Below are 21827 nucleotides of genomic sequence, written 5' to 3' on the forward strand. Positions count from 1 at the left end.
CTCCACTAAGTTCACATTTCTTTAATGTCCTTATTAACCTGCATTAGCTACATCAGATAGGTTATTGTACTGTGTCTTGCTTATGTAGTTATTGTTAGTTATTTATGGAGGACACAACATATATGCTCAAATGACAGGTTTGAGTCAATGTGTGATGGTAAAGTGATCACTAAAGTAAGTCTGTGTAGCTTTTTATTTTCTTTCTGGTCTCAGCTTGCACTTTGCTTCAGAGTTTGTTCAGCAGGTTAACTGTATTGTTGGACAGTTAAACTGTGGTTATGTGCAGTGCTGTGACATTGCATCATAGACCTGACATACCTCTGGCAGATAGCTGGGAGTAGAACTGCCTGACTGCGTGTACTTGTAGAGCTATGGAATTCTACAGGGTACTTACCTCTGAGAGCTAGCCATAAGTAGGATTGCCAGTTTGTCTGCACATGCAGAGAGCTGTGATATTCCGTAGTGCATCTAACACATCTCTGGTTCCTACCCGTGAGTAGGACAATGGTATTGTATGCATGTGCAGAGCTGTAACATTCACTTGGGTACTTGATTCAACCCTGGAATGTACTTGAGAAGAGGAGTGCAAAGCTGTCTACATGTGTACAGTTGGGACTTTCCATAGTTTACCCAACACACTCAACAGATACCTTTGAGTAAGACTGCCAGAGTACATGTGTATGGTATGACAATTCCACTGGGTACTTGACTCACCCCTGGCACATATCTATGAGTAGGACTGCCACTGCTTTGACATTCCTTTGGCACTCAGTGCACTTCTGGCTGCTACTTGAGTAGGACTACCAGACTTAAAGCACATGTAGTGGTTTGGCGTTCTTTCACCAGCACATTCTAATGCTTTTCTCCTTAATATGTTGCAGACATTGTATATTGTGTAATGTAGTTATCTGCAGATAACTACATTCTAATGCATTTCTCCTTAATATGTTGCAGACATTGTATATTGTGTAATGTAGTTATCTGCAGCGCAGGTAGGAAAAACGATTCACAACATGCACACAGTACAAGTGCAATACATTTACAGTAACTTGGCCTGTGTATGTGCCAGCCTTGTGATTCATAGATTTTTTCAGCCCTCCACTCTTATCCTTTCATCTTTAATGTGAATAAAAAGATCATGAAGTATATTTGATAAGACTGTTGAGTGTGCCCTTACCAGGGTCTCTCGGTGGATATAACTCTCAACTCTCACATAGTCTTTGGAAGTCTCTCTCTTTCTGTAGGAGAGGTGTAACCATGTGCAATGTATTGTTCACCACTGAGAAAAAGCCCTTGCTGCCTAGTATGGGGACGGAGTATGCAGTCATCTCCTATTAGTGTGGTTGTATGCCATTAGCTTCCAGCTGAATAACTGGTTCATATGTGCAAGATCTCTTCCTAAAAGTGTGCAGGCCTCCCTTCTCCCCTTTGCTTTCCATCTGAGCTCAACAAAACCACAAAGCTTTGTAAGCTCACATTTTCAGAATGGTAATGTAAATATGTGACCCTCAAACAATTAATAACCACACAAAGCTTGGCTAAAAAACAGTTGAGTGCTTGTAACTCTGTTACATAAATATTATTCTCAAAACTTTAAGTGCTTTCGTCCTGTATAGTCAGGACTTCATCAGAACTTAACAAAAACTTGTCAAGTGTCCCCATTACGTAGCAAATTCAGTTAGAAAATGAACCATTCACTATTGATTCATTTGCATGTTAAATGCATCAGTAAAACAAGTTAAAATGCCACAGTAAAGTCCATAATACAATACATCATGTTAAGATATAAGCCCATGATACATCATGTTAAGAAGATATAAGCAAGTTGTTTTATTTGTTTAACTATGTTATATCTTGAAAATGAGTAATAATCAAAAACATTAAAGGAATTGTAAAGAATCCACTTAGGAAAACTATAATTTTGCTGCCCTCAGCTTCAGCAAGCTGGTTAGAGACAGCATCATTCAACCCTTGTTTCTCACCTGCATTCAAATGCATTTGCCATAATAATTCCCTGTGCTCTACATTATAGTCCCATGGAACCACCCCTTTGGTTTCTAACCACCTGTTCTAAAATAAAATAATTGCTATTTTTTGTTCTCCACACAGCCAATACCATGCCTGTATAAAGCATTCTCTTTCTTGTGCTTGACATCATAACAATGCTCATAAATCTTTTTTTTACAGTGACTGCTCAGTTTTTCCACATAGAATGAAAAACATAAATTACAAAATGCCAGGTGTACAACTTCCTCAGTTTTACAATTGAAACTTTGATGGAAGTGGAAAGTGTAGTATATTCTAGGTAATCAAATAACATCCCCTTCATAAGCAAAACTACATTGTCTGCAGGTTCCACACTTCCTGATGCCTTTTCTTAAACCACTATCACCATCTCCACTCTTATGAGTTACTTGTTCAATTTTTTTTTTTAATTGTTAAACCTCTTGAAACCAAGTAAAGGTTGGTCACCCACCTTCTCCTTCAGCTTTGGATCGCTCTAAAATCTTTCAGTTATCTCTAGTAAGATTTTTTAGTGTTGCTCTCTAACCAGAATTTAAACATGCTATTTTCAAAATTAATGCTAAAATTCAGATCTTTATTACCTTTTTAATGTCTTTTAACACCAAGGAGACCCTTACCCAAAAGGGGGTAGAATTAAACTTTTCTTCCCTGTTGATTTCATTATGAATGTCTTTAAACATATACTCTGGGTTTCCTCTTTCAGTAAACATTTGCTTCAGAATTAAAATTTCTTCCTGCATATCACTGACATGAGAGAGAATCATTGCCAAAAGCACCATGTGGCCTTTTACTAGACTTCTTTTCTGTGTGAAGGGGTGACCACTATTAAAATTTAAATAGCTGTTAGTGAAGGTAGACTTTCTATACAACTTGGATTTAAATATTTGCGAACTAAAATCTTTAATGATACATCCAAATATTTGATACATTAACTGAAAAAGTTGTAGGCACACTTCCAAGACCTAGTAGTGCTGTTTAATGTAATCCAATAATTTCCTTTAAGGAGCCTTCATCACCATTCCTTGTTATAAAAATATCTAAAACTCTCACGTAAGTAGTTAAATATTGCTTATATTGAGATAAAAATACAAACTTGAAAATGAAACTCAGATCAAAAGCTCTAGATGGAGTGAATGAGCGAACAGAATTCTTTAGTACTTTCATTTAAATTTATTCTTCATGAACTTCTTCAGAAAAAAGTTAACCTGTCAAAACACACCTCTTATAAGTTACATCACCATTAGATGTTTAAAGCATAGAATATATGAGCACACACTTGCTATTAAGAAAAAGGACTTTACCAATGCTTTAGCTAGGCAATGCTGTTCAATGTGTGAACTTTAAAAAGTTCCCCTTTTCAGTCATAGATCGTGTTTCACAAGTGGAGTATATAGAGAACACCAATTTGATTTTAGAATGCAAAGAGCCATTGTGGCAGATCAGTTTTGCAGCAGACAGAGCCCGTGGTCTGAACGAATGCATTAATATTAAGTGTTTTTTAGCACTAAAATAACATTCAAATCACAACAATATGATAATGTTTTTATATTAAAACATTTTTTATGAAGTTTTGACATTCTAAGCTGTTTGGTAAACAAGACAGTTTTTTTTATTTTTATGGTATGATTTTATACATTTAATTTAAAGCATCATGAAAGTCATGTGATGTAACTTATAAGAGGTGTGTTTTGAGTGGTTAACTTTTTTATGAAGAAGTTCATGAAGAATAAATTTGAACGAAAGTACTAAAGAATTGAGTTCGCTCCTTCATTTCATCTACAGCTTTTGGTTTGAGTTTCATTTTCCAGTTTGTTGTGTGCTTACAAAAATACAAACTCCTGATGTTCTTCGTGTTTCACTGTTGCAGTCATCACACTTGGGTTATCCAGCCAGGGGTAACCCTCAGTCTGCCCGAATACCTGAGGCTTAGTATTTCTGCGTCTGTTGCTGTTGCTTCAAGACTGACGTCAGGTGGTCAGTGGTATAAAAATAGGCAGCTGACACCATTACATCAGTCTTTCTTGCTGAGGAGCCCAAAGCAGAAGCAGTTTGCACGAGTGCCGGTCGGCCGTTACCGGAGTTTTTGTTTCTGAAATTGAAGTTGAAGTCTTCTAAAGTCAAGTACCTCATTGGAGATCCTTTTTTCTTGCTCTAACCGATGTCAGAAAAAGATAACAATTGTCTCGGCTGTGGAAAGTCAATATCACACCGAGATTTCCATTCTTATTGCGTCACCTGTTTAGGCCCAGACCACGACGTCCCTCACTGTTGGTTTTGTGCTTTGTTCAATGCCGGAACTATACGTCATCAGTCCCTTATTGGAGCTAAATACTTTCGCTCTCGATCTCCAAAATGGCTTTGGTAAGCCATCCGACTACCGATCTTCTGAAAAAAACATAAGGATAAAGACAGAGACAGACCGCACAGGTTCAAAACAGCTGACAATGCTTCCGTTAAGCTAGTCGCCAGTTTGCCGGTACTCAGTGAGGCTCTTTCGCAGCCCCTGATGCCTGCTTCTATGGATTTGCAGGCCGCTACCGAGACCCATTTGGAGTCAGGTATGCCGCGAGACTCTTCTTTGACTATGGAACCTGCGGATGTCTCTACCTTGGATGGGTCCGGAGCCGCTGTGCAGGCACTGGCTTCCGAAGTTCTTTGCACTACCAATACTCGACACAAACCAACGACTTCTTTCATGTCTTCAGTTCTTTCTAAAACTTCCGAATTTCTAAGGCCCAGGGTACGAAGTACGCCTAAAAAAATGATGAGCCAAGCTCCAGCGCCTGCTTTCATGTCTCAATCTGAAATGCTTAAAATGGCGGAAGACCTTATCATGCTGATTAGGGGAAGTCGGTCTACCCCTGCTAAAAGAAAAAAAGACTTGTCCCCAGCAGCTTTATCTGACCAAGAATTCGACTCTGAGGTTTCTGATTATGAAGACATGCCTTTATCTGCTTATGAGGATTCAGATGCAGAGGAATCCATTCCTTCTGCCACTCCTGCAGCACAGACCCTTAACTATTCTTCCTGTGCTGGATGTTGTGGATGATGTTTTTATGGAATCCAGTCTAATTCCTGATAGTCTACCTCCTCCTCCCAGGAAACCTGATCGGTATCACAAAGTCCCTGACTCATACAAATTTCTTTTCAAAAATCCTACTTGCTGACCCAGTGGTAATCTCCCAAGGACCTAAAGGAATAAAAGCAACCACAGCTAAGAATCCCACCCCTTTGGACAAGGATTCCCGAGCTTTAGACAGATGGGGTAAAAAAGTATACGCCTCTGCAACTCTTGCCATTATAGCAGTAAATTGTCAGTTCCACATACTGAAATACCAGCAACATACTATGGAACTTATTAAACAAAAATGATCTACCTTCCCAGATTGTGCAGAAAATAAAGAATTACAGGAGCTTATGCATTCTGCACGCCAAGGTACTAAGACTACCCTGGAATGTGGGTTTGACACCCTAGAAACATCCTGCAGGGCAGCAGTCACAGGTTCTGTATTTAGAAGGCATGCTTGGCTTAAGAAACAGACCTTGCCAGACCATGTCAAATCAAAACTATTGGACGCACCACTGAACAAAGACAGTCTGTCACCAAAGCAGAGGAGGTTCTAAAAAAGATGGAAGAAAAAGCTAAGTCTATGCAGACAGTTAAAGAATTTTTGCAAGTCCAGCCTCCGGGATTCAGTAGGCATTGGTCCTTTCCAGCCCCATCAAGGTCGCCTCAGACTAGACCTAGGGGAAGCAGACCCCCCCCCCAGACAGTACTCCCAGGGAATGCAGAGAGCTAAGCAATGGAGTACCTCCATTTCTAAAACAGGGAGTGCTAAGCCACCCCCTTATGGAAAGAATTCACAATGACACTTCAAATCCACCTCTTACCCCTGCCCACCTGCTTGTGCCCCTAGGAGGAGAACTTGCCTCCCATGCAAAAAACTGGGCCTCCATCACCAATGATCGATGGGTCCTCAACATAGTGTCCCAGGGGTACAAATTTTATTTCCACACACTGCCAGCCCCAAAAGGGTTTCCAGATCTTCCTCCAAACCAGTGGGCAGAGGCACAAAACCAAGTTCATTCCCTGCTCTCCATGAGGGCAATTCACCCTGTTCATGCAAACCAGAAAGGCCAAGGTTTCTGTTCCAGACTTTTCCTGGTACCCAGAAAAGAGGGCACCTGGGCGCCCAATCCTAGATCTGTCCATGCTAAGCACCTTCCTGGTGGTAACAAAATTCAGAATGCTCACCCTCCAGCAGCTTCTACCTATGCTGTCCAAAGATGCCTGGTTAGCCACCCTAGACCTAAAAGAGGCCTATCTGCACATCCCAGTCAGAGACTCTTGCAGGAAATATCTACGTTTCAGGGCAGGATCTATGCATTATCAGTTCTCTGCACTTTCCTTTGGCTTATCCACTGCTCCCAGAGTTTTCACAAAATGCCTGGCTCCAGCCATTGCTTTTTGGAGACAAAGAAATATTCAAATTTACCCCTACTTGGGCAACTGCCTGATTCAGGCAGACAGTCAGGAAAAGCTGTTGCAGCACCTGAAATTTGTGTAGGACCTACTGACCTCATTATGGTACACTATAAACAAAAAGAAATCCAAACTAGTCCCCAGTCAGAAAATTGTATTCCTGGGAGCAAGCCTGGGCACAGCATCCCAGATGGCATTCCTTACTCCAGAAAAACAAGACTATCTAACAGGCTACTTCTCTCAACTGGCCACCAGAACCCAGTTCTCCGCAAGGAAAATTCTGAAAGCTCTAGTGTTCATGGCCTCCTGCATTCTACTAATTCCATATGCCAGACTGCATATGAGGAAACTTCAGTGGCACTTAAAGAGCCTTTGGTGTCAGCATTCTCAGGACCTGGAAACTATTATACCTATAATACCTTGTCTAAGGAAAGATTTTCTTTGGTGGGCTAGACAGCAGCATGCAACCACTACAAGGGACTTCCCTTTTCACAACCCCACGCTGCCCAGGCCCTAACCACAGACACATCAGACTATGCCTGGGGTGCACACCTGGACGGCAGGTGCATTCAGGGTCACTGGAGCCTAAATCAAATTCATCTGCACTTCATCCAAAAAGAGATGCTAGCTCTTCAGCATGCTCGGACATCTTTCAGACCCCTACTGTCTCCGGGGACTCTACTAATCAAAAACGACAATACCACAGTGATGTAGTGTATGTAATACAAGCAGGGGGAACCCACTCTGCAGGCTAGCCATGACCCTTTGGAACACGGCCCCAGCCATGCGTATTCACCTGCTAGCACAATTCCTGCTAGGCAACCAAGACTCTCTGGCAGACAACGTAAGTAGAAATTTCCTAGATCCACACGAGTGGCAATTAAATAACAACACCTTCAGCCTCGTAACCCAGAAATGGGGTATCCCGAAGGTGGACATATTTGCTTCCCACAACAACCACCAGCTCAGCAAATTCTGCACCAGGGAACCTCACAACAAGGCCTGGAAAGTGAATGCTCAATCCTTCCAATGGGTAAATCTCTCAATCTATGCATTTCACCTTCTACCTCTTCTTACAAGAGTATTACTCAAAATAAGGGAGGAAAGACCAAGGGCAATCCTGATTGCCCCAGACTGGCCATGCCAACACTGGTACCCACTTCTGTTCAGTCTGTCACCATTGTCTCCATGGCACCTCCCTCATATTCCAACTCTCTGGACTCAGCAGGAGGGAGAGTTCTTGCATCCACAATTGTAGACCCTGAACCGGGCAACCTGGCTTATTCCTTGACCTCATGTCCAGTGGCCAGCCTAAGCAAGCAGGTCGTGAACATTATACTTGAAGCCAGACAACCCAGCACCAGAAAATCCTATGCTGACAAGTGGAAAAGGTATTGTTCCTGGATCCAGGCTAAAGGAGTTGAACCACCACATCCCTCCTTACCGTGCATCCTGGATTATCTAGCCGACCTACTTCACAGATGCCTATCCTTCTCTTCTATTAAAATCCATGCTTCTGGCATCTCTGCTCATTACAGCACAGTGTCACCTCTCTTTTCACACCCACTCATCAAGCAGTTCCTTAGAGGGGCTAACAACTTAAGACCACCCAGAAGAGCCCCTACCCCTGCTTGGGACCTTAACTTTGTATTGGAAAAGCTCACCCCTACCCCCTTTGAGCCTGCAGCTTCAGCAGAATTAAAATTCCTCTCTTGGAAAACAGCCTTGCTTCTGGCCATCACTTCAGCTAGAAGAGTGTCTGAGCTACAAGCACTCATGGCTGTGGAACTCTTCATCATTTTTCATGCTGACAGGGTCTCTCAGGACTAACTCAACTTTCATGCCTAAAGCGGTGTCCAGTGTGGCTCTCAAATAATCTATTTATTTGCCCACCTTTTTCCCTAAACCTCAAAACAAGGGGGAAAGGATCCTGCACTCCTTGGACATGCACAGACAGCTCAGATTCTACCTGGATAGGACTAAGCCCTTTAGGAAATCTGACCAGTTACTAGTCAGCTTTGCACCAGGGACAGAGGACAAGGCCATATCAAAACAAACCATTTCCAAATGGATAGCACACTGTATCAATTACTATTACAAACACCACGGGAAACCACCCTCACAGGGGGTCAGAACATATTCCACTAGAGCAACTTCCACCTCTGCAGCCTTTCTCAGAGGGGTCCCTACCAGGGACATCCTGGAAGCTGCAACATGGAGCTCTGTTCATACCTTCACCAAGCATTACCACCTGCCTATATTTTCCAAGTCCAGGGCAGGCTTTGCAACTGCAGTCCTGCAGGGCATACTAGCCAGCCCCAACTCTTCACCCGTTCTTCAGCTTTGGGAATCAACCCAAATGTGATGACTGCAACAGTGAAACATGAAGAACATTGCACAGTTGTGTACACTTACCATAAATGTAGATGTTCACGTGTATTCACTGTTGTAGTCCTGGATGTTCTTAGTGTTTCAGTGTTGCAGTCATTACATTTGGGTAATCTGCTGGTAGGTTGCCCTCAGTCGGCCTGAATAACAGTCTCGAGTCCTGCGTTGGTTGCTGTCTCCTCTTCCATGACATCAGGTAGTCAGGGAATAAAACATGCAGCCCACACCATTTTCTTCAGTCTTTCTTGCCACGCGGTGCCCGAAGCAGAAGCATTTTACAAGTGCTGGTCGGCCGACTCCTGAAATTTTCGCATTCAAGTTTCAGAACTGAAGTCTTAAAACTAAAGCTAAGTACCCCATTGGGGAAGCTTTTTCTTGCTCCTTACCAATGCTGTGGGAAGAAAATACCTCATAAGGATTTTCATTTGTACTGTATTCCTTGCCTAGGTCCAGATCATAATGTGTCTTGCTGTTGGTTGTGTGCTAAATTTAACCAACGCACTATTAAGCGTTGGTATATTTTTGCTTCTAAATATTTTGGATCAAGATTTAATTATCCTGAAATGTCTTCTGTTAGCAATCCGACTACCTGAGCTCACAAAAAGCGCAAAGAAAAAGAGACAGACCATCGAGGTCCAAAACCCACGACAAAGCTTTTCCTAAGCCAGTCGCCGGTTGTTCTCCGGTACTCAGTGAGGTGCTTTCGCAGCCCCTGATACCTGCTACTTTTGAGTCGCAGGCCTCTACCAAGACCCATTCTGAGTCCAGTATGCCCCGAGATTCTCAGAGTATTGAACCCGTGGATGTCTCTCCCTTGGATGGGTCCGGAGCCGCTGAGCAGGCTTCTGAGGGTGTTTTCAGGCCTCAACATTTTTATATCAAACCGATGCCAGCCTCAAAAACAAGATCAAAAATTTCTTCTATGTCTAAAAAACCGACGCATGAGCCATGTGCTCAGGCCCCTATGCCTAAAAAACAGATGATCAAAATGGCTGAGGACTTAATTACCTTGATTAGGTGTTCCCACCCCCCACCCCCCCCGCTAAGAGGCCCAGGCAAGGCACTGATTATGAATCTTCAGATCAGGTTTCCATTTCTTCTGATTCCTCTTCTGATCAGGAATTTTCTATTCCACCCTATGAGGATTCTGATGCAGAAGAATCCATCCCATTTGCATCTCCTCCTGAGGATTATTCTTTTGGAGAAACTTTGCATACTTTAAGGGGAACATTTTCACTGGGAGAGTCGGGACTTCTCTGAATCAAAAAAGAGGCTTAGGGATTTCCTCCTTTTTCCTCAGCATAGGCCTTTGGAAATACCTCCTGTATTAGACATTGTTGATGATGTGCTTTTGGAATCGAGCATAGCTCCTGATTCCTTACCTCTGGCACCTAGTAAGCCAGACAGATATTACAGGGTTCCTGACTCCCACAAATTTCTATTTAAAAACCCTGCTGCTGATCCTGAGACTATTTCACAGGGTCCCAAGGGTGTAAAGGCCTCTACAGCCAAAAATCCTACCCCCTCTGATAGAGATGCCAGGGCGCTGGATAGATGAGGAAAGTTATACGTCTGCAACCTTGGCAATTAGGGCCTTAAACTGCCAGTTTCATATGCTTAAATATCAACAGCATGTTATGAGCTTACTGAAACAGAAAATGATGTTGATTTCTGATTGTGTGGAAAATAAAGAATTGCAGGAATTATTGCATTCAGCAGAACAGGTTGGAAAGCATACTTTGCAATGTGGTTTTGATTCCTTGGAGGCCTTTTGCAGGGCCACAGTTACTGGATCTGTGATTAGAAGGCATGCCTGGCTCAAGGAGCAAAATATGCTGATCATGTTAAAGCTAAATTGTTGGATACCCCTTTGCAGCATGATACTCTGTTTGGTAATAAGGCAGATAAGGTTTTAAAGAAAATGGAAGACCAAGCTAAATCTATGCAAACTGTAAAAGATTTCTTGCAAGTGCAGCCACCCAGGTTCAGTAGGCACTGGCCTACTAAAAATCGGTCCTTTCCTGTGTCCAACAGAGCCACTCAAGGCAAATCCAGGTGCTCAAAAGGCTCCAGATACCAATCACAGGGTTCTTGCAGGTCAAAGCAATGGGGTGCCTCTACCTCCAAATCTGGGGGAAACAAAGCACAACCCTACAGTAAGCAGTCTCAATGACTTCCCTCTATCTTCACCAAGCACTTATGTTTTGGCAGCCCTCTTGGGGGGGAAACTAGCACTTCATGCTAAAAATTGGCAGTTAATTACCCAGGACAAGTGGGTATTAAACATCTCCCGGGGGTACAGATTTCATTTCCATACTTTGCCGATTCCAAATGGTTGGCCAGATCTACCACAAAATCAGTGGGCAGAGGCTCAGAAACAAATTATGTCCCTCACGGATATATGGGGGGTATTCAACCAGTACCAGAAAAGGAAAAAGGACAAGGTTTTTATTCAAGATTTTTCCTGGTACTCAAAAAAGACAATGCCTGACATCCAATACTGGACTTATCGATTTTGAACACATTCCTGGACATCCCAAAATTCAAAATGTTGACTTTACAACAGCAACTGCCTATGGTGGGCAGGAACGCTTGGTTAGTGACTCTAGACTTAAAGGAGGCATACCTGCATATCCCAATAAGGGAATCGTGCAGAAGATACCTCTGCTTCAAGGTGGGTTTTCTGCATTAGCAATTGTCTGCACTGTCCTTTGGCTTATCTACTGAGCCCAGGGTCTTTACAAAGTGCCTGGCACCAGTAATTGCATTCTGCAGACAAAGAAGCATACAAATTTATCCTTATCTGGACGACTGTCTCATTCAAGCAGAGATAAATCCCAAACGAACTTGGTAACCAACTATATATATAGACATTTTGTATATTATTGTAGGGATTAATATATATTTATTCAATATTTCATGTTTTTTAACTTGTGCTTTTTATTCACAAATTTTAGCTGTATTTATGTAATGTATATTTATAGAATGTAAATGTTTTTTATAAATAGGTGTTTAACATTATATAGAAAAGTATTCAGCTATGTGTGATGTGTGAGATTTGAAGGGCATGTTTCTTTAATATTTTAAAGGTGTAATAAAGGAAGTGGGAGTTTTGAAAAGTTTAGTTCTGATGAAGTCTGTACATGTAAGATGAAACCTAGGTCAATTTGTCTGTGTTCATATTCAATAAAATTGTTTTCTATCTGGGTGAGTTCCTGTGTTTTGGACTGGTCGGGTATTCCGTGTTGGACATTGTTCATTCAAGCAGAGGACAAGGACACTCTTCTTCAGCATCTGGCATTTGTAAAACGTCTTTTAACATGCCTAGGGTACACAATAAACGAAAAAAAATCCCATCTGGTACCCTCTCAAATAATTACATTCCTGGGTGCAAGCTTGAATACAACTGCCCAGATGGCTTACCTTACGCCAGACAAAGGCAACTGACAACATACTTCAAACAAATGGCAACAAAGACCCAGTTATCTGCAAGACAAATTCTGCAGGCTTTGGGGTTCATGGCATCATGCATTCTACTAATTCCATATGTGAGACTGCATATGAGGAAACTACAATGGTACCCAAAAAGTTTATGGAGTCAGCATTGTCACAGTCTGGAAACAATGATTCCTCTCATTCCCTGCCTACAACAGGAGTGTCTTTGGTGGGCAGAGACATGTCACCAAAACAAGGGACTGTCATTCACTCTACCCCCTGCCACCCAAACCCTAACTGCAAACACATCAGAATATGCTTGGGGGGCCCACTTGGCGGGGAGATGCATTCAGGGCAAATGGAGCCCGAAACAAATGCATCTGCATATCAACCAGAAAGAGATGCTAGCTGTTCAGAATGCTTTGACAGCCTTCAAGGACTTACTTCATCCAGGACAACTACTGATAAAGATGGACAACACCACGGTTATGTGGTACATAAACAAGCAGGGGGGTACACATGCCTACCCCCTTTGCAGACTAGCCATGGCATTGTGGAACACAGCCTTGACTTACCAAATACATCTTCAAGCTCAATTCCTGCCAGGAAAACAAATACTCTGGCAGACGACCTAAGCAGAAATCCTATGGACCCGCACGAATGGAAACTGAATCCACAAATATTCAGCATGTTAGCACAGAAGTGGGGGAGCCCAGACATAGATCTAGTTGCCTCTCCCCAAAATTATCAGCTGTACAAATTCTGCACAAGAACTTATCACAGAAAAGCATGGAAAGTGGATGCCCTGTCCTTCATTTGGAAAAACCTATCCGTCTATGCCTTTCCACCTCTGCCTCTTCTCTGCAAGGTCTTACTAAAAGTCAGACAGGAAAAAACAAAAATGATCCTAATTGCTCCAGGCTGGCCCCGTCAGCACTGTTACCCAGTTCTAAGGAATATGTCTCAACTTCTTCCTTGGTACTTGTTTCAAATACCTCATCTACTGTCTCAGCAGAACAATCAGATTCTGCACACTCAGCTCCAAATTCTGAACCTTGCAGCATAGCTGATCATTTAATTATTCAAACAACACCTCTCAGTAAATCTGTGATGGATGTCATTTTGGAAGCCAGAAGGCCTAGTACTAGAAAATCTTATGCTGATAAATGGAAGAAAATTCTGTGCTTGGAACCAAGCACAAGGAACGGACACAGCTAAGCCTAATATTCCTCAGATTTTACAATATTTGACTGAGATGCTTGACAAGGGCCTATCTTTTTTTTCAATAAAAATACATGCCTCTGCCTTCTCGGCTCATTTCAACATAGAGCCTCCCCTCTTTTCTCATCCTCTGCTTAAACAGTATCTTAGAGGGGCCAAAAATTTAAGGCCTCCCAGAAGATCACCAACTCCTGCATGGGACCTCAACTTTGTGATGGAAAATCTCACCCTGCCTCCTTTTGAACCAGCAGCTACTGCAGATATAACATTTCTATCTTGGAAAACAGCTTTCCTCTTGGCAGTCACTTCAGCAAGAAGGGTTTCAGAACTACAGGCTCTCATGGCTGTGGAGCCTTTTATTTCATTTTACTCGGACAGGGTGTCCCTCAGGACCAACCCTTCTTTTATGCCTAAGGTGGTATCCAATGTGGCTCTTAACTAGACAATTCACCTGCCAACATTTTACCCAAATCCGCAGATCAAGGGGGAACGGATTCTGAACTCATTGGATGTACACAGACAACTAAGATTCTACTTAAACAGGGCCAAATCTCTAAGGAAGTCTGAGAGCAACTACTGGTAGCATTTGCTGCAGGGTCATAGGGGAAGGCTATATCAAAGCGGACTATTTCTGGATAAGCCACTGCATTAGTTTCTGCTACTTGCACCATGGTAAACCTGTGCCCAAGGGGATCAGGTCACATTCCACCAGAGCTGCTTCTACCTCAGCAGCTTTTTTCAGAGGGGTTCCAACCAAAGACATTCTAGAGGTTGTTACTTGGAGCTCTGTTCATACCTTCACAAAGCATTATCATTTGCCTCAATTCTCCAAATCCAGGGCAGGCTTTGCCACTGCAGTTCTGCAGGGCCTTATAGCCGCTCCTAATACTATATAGTTCCATCCTCCCATCCATAGCTTTGGGATTCTACCCAAATGTAATGACTGCAACAGTGAAACACGAAGAACATAGTACAATTTTGTACACTTACCATAAATGTAGATGTTCGAGTGTATTCACTGTTGCAGTCTGGGTTACCCACCCGCCATCCCCCTTTTCTATAACTTCTCTTTCCTTCACTATATACTAAAGCCTTTGTGGTTTATTTGCTTTTAGATGAAGGTAAAGGTTATGTTGCTAAAAGTGCATTTACATATATTTCTGTTTATTTATATATACATGTATATTTTTGCTCCCTTGTATGGGGGGCACCTGACATCTGGGGCAAGAAAAACTGAAGAAAATGACTTTGGCTGCATGTTTTTATACCCCTGATGACCTGACGTCATGGAAGAGGAGACGACAACTGATGCAGGACCAACGACTGTTATTCAGGCTGACTGAGGGCAACCTGCCAGCAGATAACCCAAATGTAATAACTGCAACAGTGAATACACTCTAACATCTAAATTTATGGTAAGTGTAAACAACTGTACTTTTCCCACCTCCATCCCCCTTGTCTCTCTCTTCCTCACTATTTTTACAGGGCTGTTTGGTATTTACGTTCTACTGGTGATGTTATTCCACCATAACCTACCTCCCTATTTGGGGACTCCTAACATTTGGGGCAAGAAAAACTGATGTAATGGCGTCAGGTGCCTATTTTTATACCACTGACAAGCTAACGTCAGTCCTTGAGCAACAGCAACCGATGCAGAAATACTAAGCCTCTGGTATTCTGGCCGACTGAGGGCTACCCCTGGCAGGATAACCCAAGTGTGATGACTGCAACAGTGAATACACTCGAATATCTACATTTATGGTAGCATAGAGGGGGGCGCAGGCAGTTTCCATGGAAATGCCACTAACTTGTTTGTAATATTCTCCTTCAAAAAACATGGTTATTATTCAAAATAATTCCATAAAATCATTAATGATATTCATTTCCTTATTAGTCAGACTGTTTTTTTATATAAAAATTCTCTAGATCATTCCATAGCTATATCATTAGGGGCACAAGAGAATAAATCTTTAACTTCAGTAGTCAGTAAAAAATCAATTATTATGAAAAAAAAAACTCTTGATACTACCCAGAAAGTCTCAGGAATCCGTTAAAATATACTAAAATAGAGACCTCAGACCTTTAATTTCCTATCAGCATAAATAGGTAACGGGTGTGTCTTGGACACATCAGCAGCCTTGATGGGTTGAAGAGGTGGATCACTAATACTTTTGTGCACTTTAGGGAATCCACCAATATTGGGCAGTAATGGATACTTAACCACAAGAAATTTGTAACTATCGTAATCGGTCTCTGTTCCTGTTAATAGAAAGTGTAAAAAAAATGTCTATTTTACCATAAGACACATTAATCTTGTTTTTAGATACTCTATGTTGTTGCTCATAGTTAGGTAAAATGTACATTTTACTAGAATAACCAATGGCATGCATATACACAATCCCCCCTGCTTTCATGATTCTAATCTTTATATTATTCCCAAATTCTTTCATAGGAGCCAGCACATCTTTAGTAGATTATATTTCCACTTTTACTTGTTCTGCAAATACCATCTACAAATGTCCGAAGTGTATAATTTCTCAAATAAGCTGATAGTTGGATGCAAAGAGGGTAGAAAGTACTTTTCCTAACAACTTGAGAAATGCTTGCTGAAAAAGAAGAGAAATTATTACCATTTGAAAATAAAACCTTAACGTTTAATTTCATAACATGTAACTTTAGTTCAAGATGAATTCCTCTTGCGTCCAACCTCTGTGTAGGCACAAACATAAATCCTCTGCCAAATAAAGAAAAATGCAGTCATCAATTACCAAACCACTGTAATTAAATATTTTAAATCCATTAGAAGTAACTACAGTATTTTCACTGTGTCCTTTTTGGAGTACCATTCCAAACACGGGGAGTCCTCATTAACATAAAATCAAATTTGGGGACTAATATCTTCTCTGTTCTTTTCCTTTCTCCCTCCCTCTCTCTCCTGCGGGGGGGGGGGGGGCTCCACAAATGATTCACCAAAGCTAGAACCTGTTCTAAAGTTTCTTTCGGGAGGGGATTGACAGCCATCTGTTAAAAATCCCCTTTACAACTATTTAAATCCGGTCCAAGCCCATCATCCATAACGTATAGCCTAATACTACTCGAAGGTTTAGGTAACGAGTATGCTGTATTGTTGGCATAGTCCTTTTCATCCCTACCCCTTTTGGATTTCCTAATATGTAAATCATGAATGACATTATTAATGTTGGAAAAAAAATTATAATATTGAGAATTGTAAACTTCAGACAGTAAATCCTGTTTCAACTCATTGTTAATCTCTTGTATTTCACCGTAAAGCTTTTCATTTTTGTAACTCATTATCCTTAATGACTAATTTTATAATGCAAAAATCGTAATCATCAACAGTCTTGACCGACTTGTAGTAATTAAAAATAAAATTAGTTCCCCCTCCCATTCTGTTGTGGAACTTCCAGAGCCTAAGCCCTTTAAGCAACCAGTACATAAAAGGCATTCTTTTAAAAAATGCATTGTCCACCTGTAAACTATTGTATTTAGTCAACTTTTTCTCAAACAGGCTTAAAGATACTTCAAAAGTTATATGTTTGCCTTTACCAGTCAGACTACATCCAGGAATACTGGGAGAACTAGCTAGCCATGAATCTAAATTAAACTCTGCATGGAAGTTGTAGGATCATCAGAACAAGTGTTAACAATATTTTTAACAGCTACCACAGGATTATTTGAAATAAAATAGTCTGGCGAACATCCATGGCTGGAACTAAGAAGACTCACCTGCCTGTTGCCATGTTTCCCATTTAAAATCACTGCACAAGTGGAAACATTCAACCCACTACTGCCAATTGGGCAACTGGGCATGTAAGGCAACTCTTTTATTTGGCAAGATGCCATTCTTGCATGATAGGTGGAACCTTCACACGAACCTGAAGTGATCTAACGTTTTAAGAAGAATTGTTAGATCTCCAGTAAGAGAAAATGACACCACCACTGTGGCATCACCCGAAACAGTATCTTGTATAGCACAACACTGTTTGAATAACTCAGGACTGGATGTGGTACTAAAAAACACAAATAAATCCCCACAAAGACGTACCAGCCAAGTGTACAACTAATAACCATATAAAGCTTGGCTAAAAAACAGTCAAGGACTTGTGGTACTGTGTATATAAATTGTGATGATTATTCAGAAAACCCAGACAGGAACTTTAGAACAGGTTATATCTTTGGGAAATCATTTGGGGAGCCCCCCAGGAGAAGGAGAGGCAAAGGAAAGGGCAGAGAAGATATTAGTCCCTGATTTCGAATTTATAAATATTAATAAGGACTCCCCGGGTTTGGAATGGTATACCAAAAATGACGCAGACAATGAAAATATTGTAGCTACTTCCAGTGGATTTAAAATATTTAATTACAGTGGTTTGGTAATTGAGGATAGGCACCTTATTTGGAAAAGGATTTATGTTTGTGCCTACACAGAGGTTGGACATGGGAGAAATTCTTATTGAACTAAAGTTGTATGTTAGGAAATTAATATTTTGTTTTCAAATTATAATAATTCATCTTTGTTTTCAGCATGCGTTCTTTGATTTGTTAAGAAAAGCACCTTCAACCCCTCTTTGGTGGGAGTTGGAAGGTTAGCATAACGGTTAAGGTGTTGACTCTGCATCTTGTGTCTGTAAGGTACAGTTCTCACATAGGGTAACTGGCTAGGCTTAAAATGGCTCACAAGGGCAGTTAGCCTAGTACTAATATAAAAACATGTGAACCTTTGCATCCAACTATCAGCTTATTTGAGAAATTGTGCCCATAGGATGTTTGTAGATGGTATTCGCTGAACAAGTGTAAGTGGAAATGTAATCTAACTAAAGATGAGCTGGCTCTTATGAAAGAATTTGTAAATAATAAAGATTAGAATCATGTAGCCAGGGAGGGGGGATTATGTTTATGGATGCCACTGATTTTCTAGTAAGATGTTCATTTTACTCAATAACAAAATTTTACAATATATATTGATTGTGGGTGATTAATTATGGTGATTACAAATTTCTTAAAGTTGAGTATACATTAGTGCCCAATATATTTGTAATTACTAAAGTACACAAAAGTATTAGTGAGCCTCCCCTTCGACCCATTGTGGCCGTTGGTGAGCCCAAGACGCATCCGTTAGGTATTTATGTTGACAGGAGATTTAAACATTTGGGGTCTCTATTTAGGTATATTTTAAAGGATTCCTGGGACTTTCTAGATGGTAACAAAACAGATTTTTTCACGATTGTTTTTTGGTGACAGTTGATTAAGATTTGATGTCCTTCAAGGATGCATCTGCAGTCCTTACAAATGGGTTGTCCTGTCGTCAGGCAGCCCTTCGGTCGGCCGGATTCCAAAGTCTGGGTCTGGCCTCGGCTGGTGTCGCACTTCACCCGACGTCATAGCTGCACTTCTTCGGGTATAAAGGCATCAGCCGACGCCATTTTCCTCAGTCTTTCTTGCCACGTGGCGCCCGAAGCAGAAGCTGTTCGCAAGTGCCGGTCGGTCAGATCCAGAGATTACTACTACCGAATACTACTTCGAAGACTTCTAAAAAGCCAAGTACCCCGTTGGGGACTCTTTCTTGCCTCAGCCGATGTCAGAAAAAGTGAATAACTGTTTAACTTGTGGGAAACAAATACCTCATAAAGATTTCCACTCTTACTGCTTACCTTGTTTAGGCCCAGACCACGACGTAGCAGCTTGTTTAGCCTGTGCTTCGTTCAACCGACGAATGCTTAGACGTCGGTCGGAGTTTGCTGAACAGTTTTTCGGCTCAGGTTTTGCGTACATAATGCCGTCGGATCCTCCGACTACTCAAATTGTTAAGAAACGCAAAGAAAAGGACCGACACTCGCGGTCCACGGTTTCGGCTGAAACCACGGTTAAGCAAACTGCGAGTGTCTCGGTTTCGGCCGAAACCGAGCAAACAGTTCAATCTTCAGCCGAATCCATGACTACTACCGAGGCCCCATCTACCCTAGTTGAATTGGCCTCTGAAGTTTTACCTACTACTGTGGTTTCACAAGATTTATCGGACACCATCCCTTTGGATGTTTCTACCCCAGCACGTGGTGCTGCTAGGCCTCCTGCAGCCATGTCTATAAAGGCCTTTGCCAGGGCTAAAGCAGCCAAAACTTCTAAGTCTGTGCCTGTTAAGCCCCCCTCTCACAGGCCCAGTTCCAGTTCCCAAATGCTTACTCTGGCAGAGGATCTCATCTCTTTAATAAGGGGATCCCAATCTCACCCAGACAGGGCCTCTCAACCTCCAGAAAAGAGACCTAGAGCAGAGCCCCCTGAGCCAGTGTCCTCAGATGACTCTTCTGATGATACAGACAATACAGACCATCCAGAGGCTCCTTTTTCTACTTATGAAGATTCCGATGCTGAAGAATCAATCCCTTCTGCCTCTCCACCAGAGGAATTTTCCTTTGGGGAAACATTACATGCCATAAGAGAGCAATTCCAATGGCAGGGACAAGATTTCTCAGATTCAAGAAAAAGGCTCAGGACCTTTTTACACTTACCGCAACATAGGCCTTTAGCTATACCTCCAGTTCTTCCTGTTGTGGATGATGCATTTAATGATGCTTGCACTGCTCCTGATACTTTACCTCCAGCCCCTGCTAAGCCCGATAGGTTCTACAGGGTCCCGGACACTCATCACCATTTATACAAGGCTCCTTTTGCAGATCCTGAGACTATCTCCCAGAGGCCTAAGGCAGTAGCTTCGACCTCAGCAAAAAACCCTCTCCCTTCTGAAAGGGAGTCCAGGTCCTTAGAGAGATGGGGTAAAAAAGTATACACCTCTGCTACTCTCTCAGCTAGAGCTTTGAACTGTCAGTTTCATATGATCCAATACCAAGAGTTTATGCTTGATCAGTTAACTAAGAAACTGTCCTCTGATGATTCTTTAGATAAGAAATATGCTTTAGAAATGGTGAATAACATTCAGCAGGTTAGTAACCATTCCTTAAAATGTGGCTATGATGCACTGGAGGCTTCATTTAGATCAGCCATGACTGGCACAGTTATAAGAAGGCATGCATGGTTGAAAGAACAGGTCTTGCCGGATCATGTTAAAGCAAAGCTATTAGATGCTCCTATGGATAAGGTCAGTCTATTTGGATCTCCTGCCCAACAGGTACTGAAGAAAATGGAAGAGAAGGCAAAATCTGTACAAACAGTGAAAGATTTCTTACAGGTTCAGCCCCCAAGGTTTAGCAGGAACTGGCCTTCCAAAAATTGGTCCTTTCCAGACTCCTCTAAAACTCAGAGAGGCAGGAATAGGCGTTCAAGAGGCAGAAATCAATCCAGAGGTGGTGCCTACAGGGGACGCCAGTGGCAAGGCAACAACCAACGAGGCACAGACACAACCACGACCACTACAACAGGACAATCACAGTGACTTGGCTCTGACTCCGCCTACCAGGGAACAAATAGCAGCACCCTTAGGCGGAAAGTTAGCCTTATTCTCAAAAAACTGGCACTATATCACAAGAGACAAGTGGATTTTGCAAACTATAGACCAAGGCTACAGGTTTCATTTCCACACTTTACCAGTAAAAAGAGGAATGCCAAACCTACCACCAAATCAAAAAACAGAAGCTCTAAAACAAATAGCTCAATTAGCAAAGATGAGAGCTGTGGAAAGGGTACCACCTACAGAACAAGGCAAGGGATTTTACTCCAGACTCTTCCTGGTACCAAGAAGAGAAAAATTGGAGGCCTATTCTCGACCTGTCCGCTTTAAACACATTCATCATTGTTCCAAAATTCAAAATGCTGACCCTACAGCAACTTCTTCCCATGCTGGGCAAGGAGTATTGGCTGGTAACTCTAGATCTCAAGGAGGCATACCTGCACGTCCCCATACGACCAAATTGCAGAAGATACCTCAGATTTCTTGCAGGATCAGAGCATTATCAATTCTCAGCATTGCCCTTTGGCTTATCTACTGCGCCCAGAGTGTTCACGAAATACCTGGCATCAGTAATTGCTCACTGCAGGCTTCAGGGAATCCAAATTTATCCATACCTGGACGACTGCCTGATACAAGCGGACAACAAAAACAAGCTGACACAAGACTTACAAAGAGTCATTTGCTTACTACAAGCCCTGGGATACACAGTCAATTTAAAAAAAGTCAAGACTGATACCATCCCAAACAATAACCTTCTTGGGTGCAGAGTTGGACACAGTAAAACAGATGGCATTCCTAACTGCAGAAAAACAAGAACAACTTCCTCTCTACTTCTTGGCATTATCAAAGCAG

At 41.9% G+C, this 21827-nt stretch overlaps 1 protein-coding gene across 1 annotated transcript in view; it reads left to right on the top strand.

Annotated features, from left to right (window-relative positions):
* The window catches only part of CILK1 (ciliogenesis associated kinase 1), a 1332417-nt gene that overhangs the window by 330289 nt on the left and 980301 nt on the right, over window positions 1-21827 (top strand). The gene's annotated exons all lie outside the window — the stretch shown is intronic.

Source organism: Protopterus annectens, chromosome 2.part2 (genome assembly GCF_019279795.1).
Source record: "Protopterus annectens isolate FY-2018-M chromosome 2.part2, PAN1.0, whole genome shotgun sequence".
NCBI lineage: Eukaryota > Metazoa > Chordata > Ceratodontiformes > Protopteridae > Protopterus > Protopterus annectens.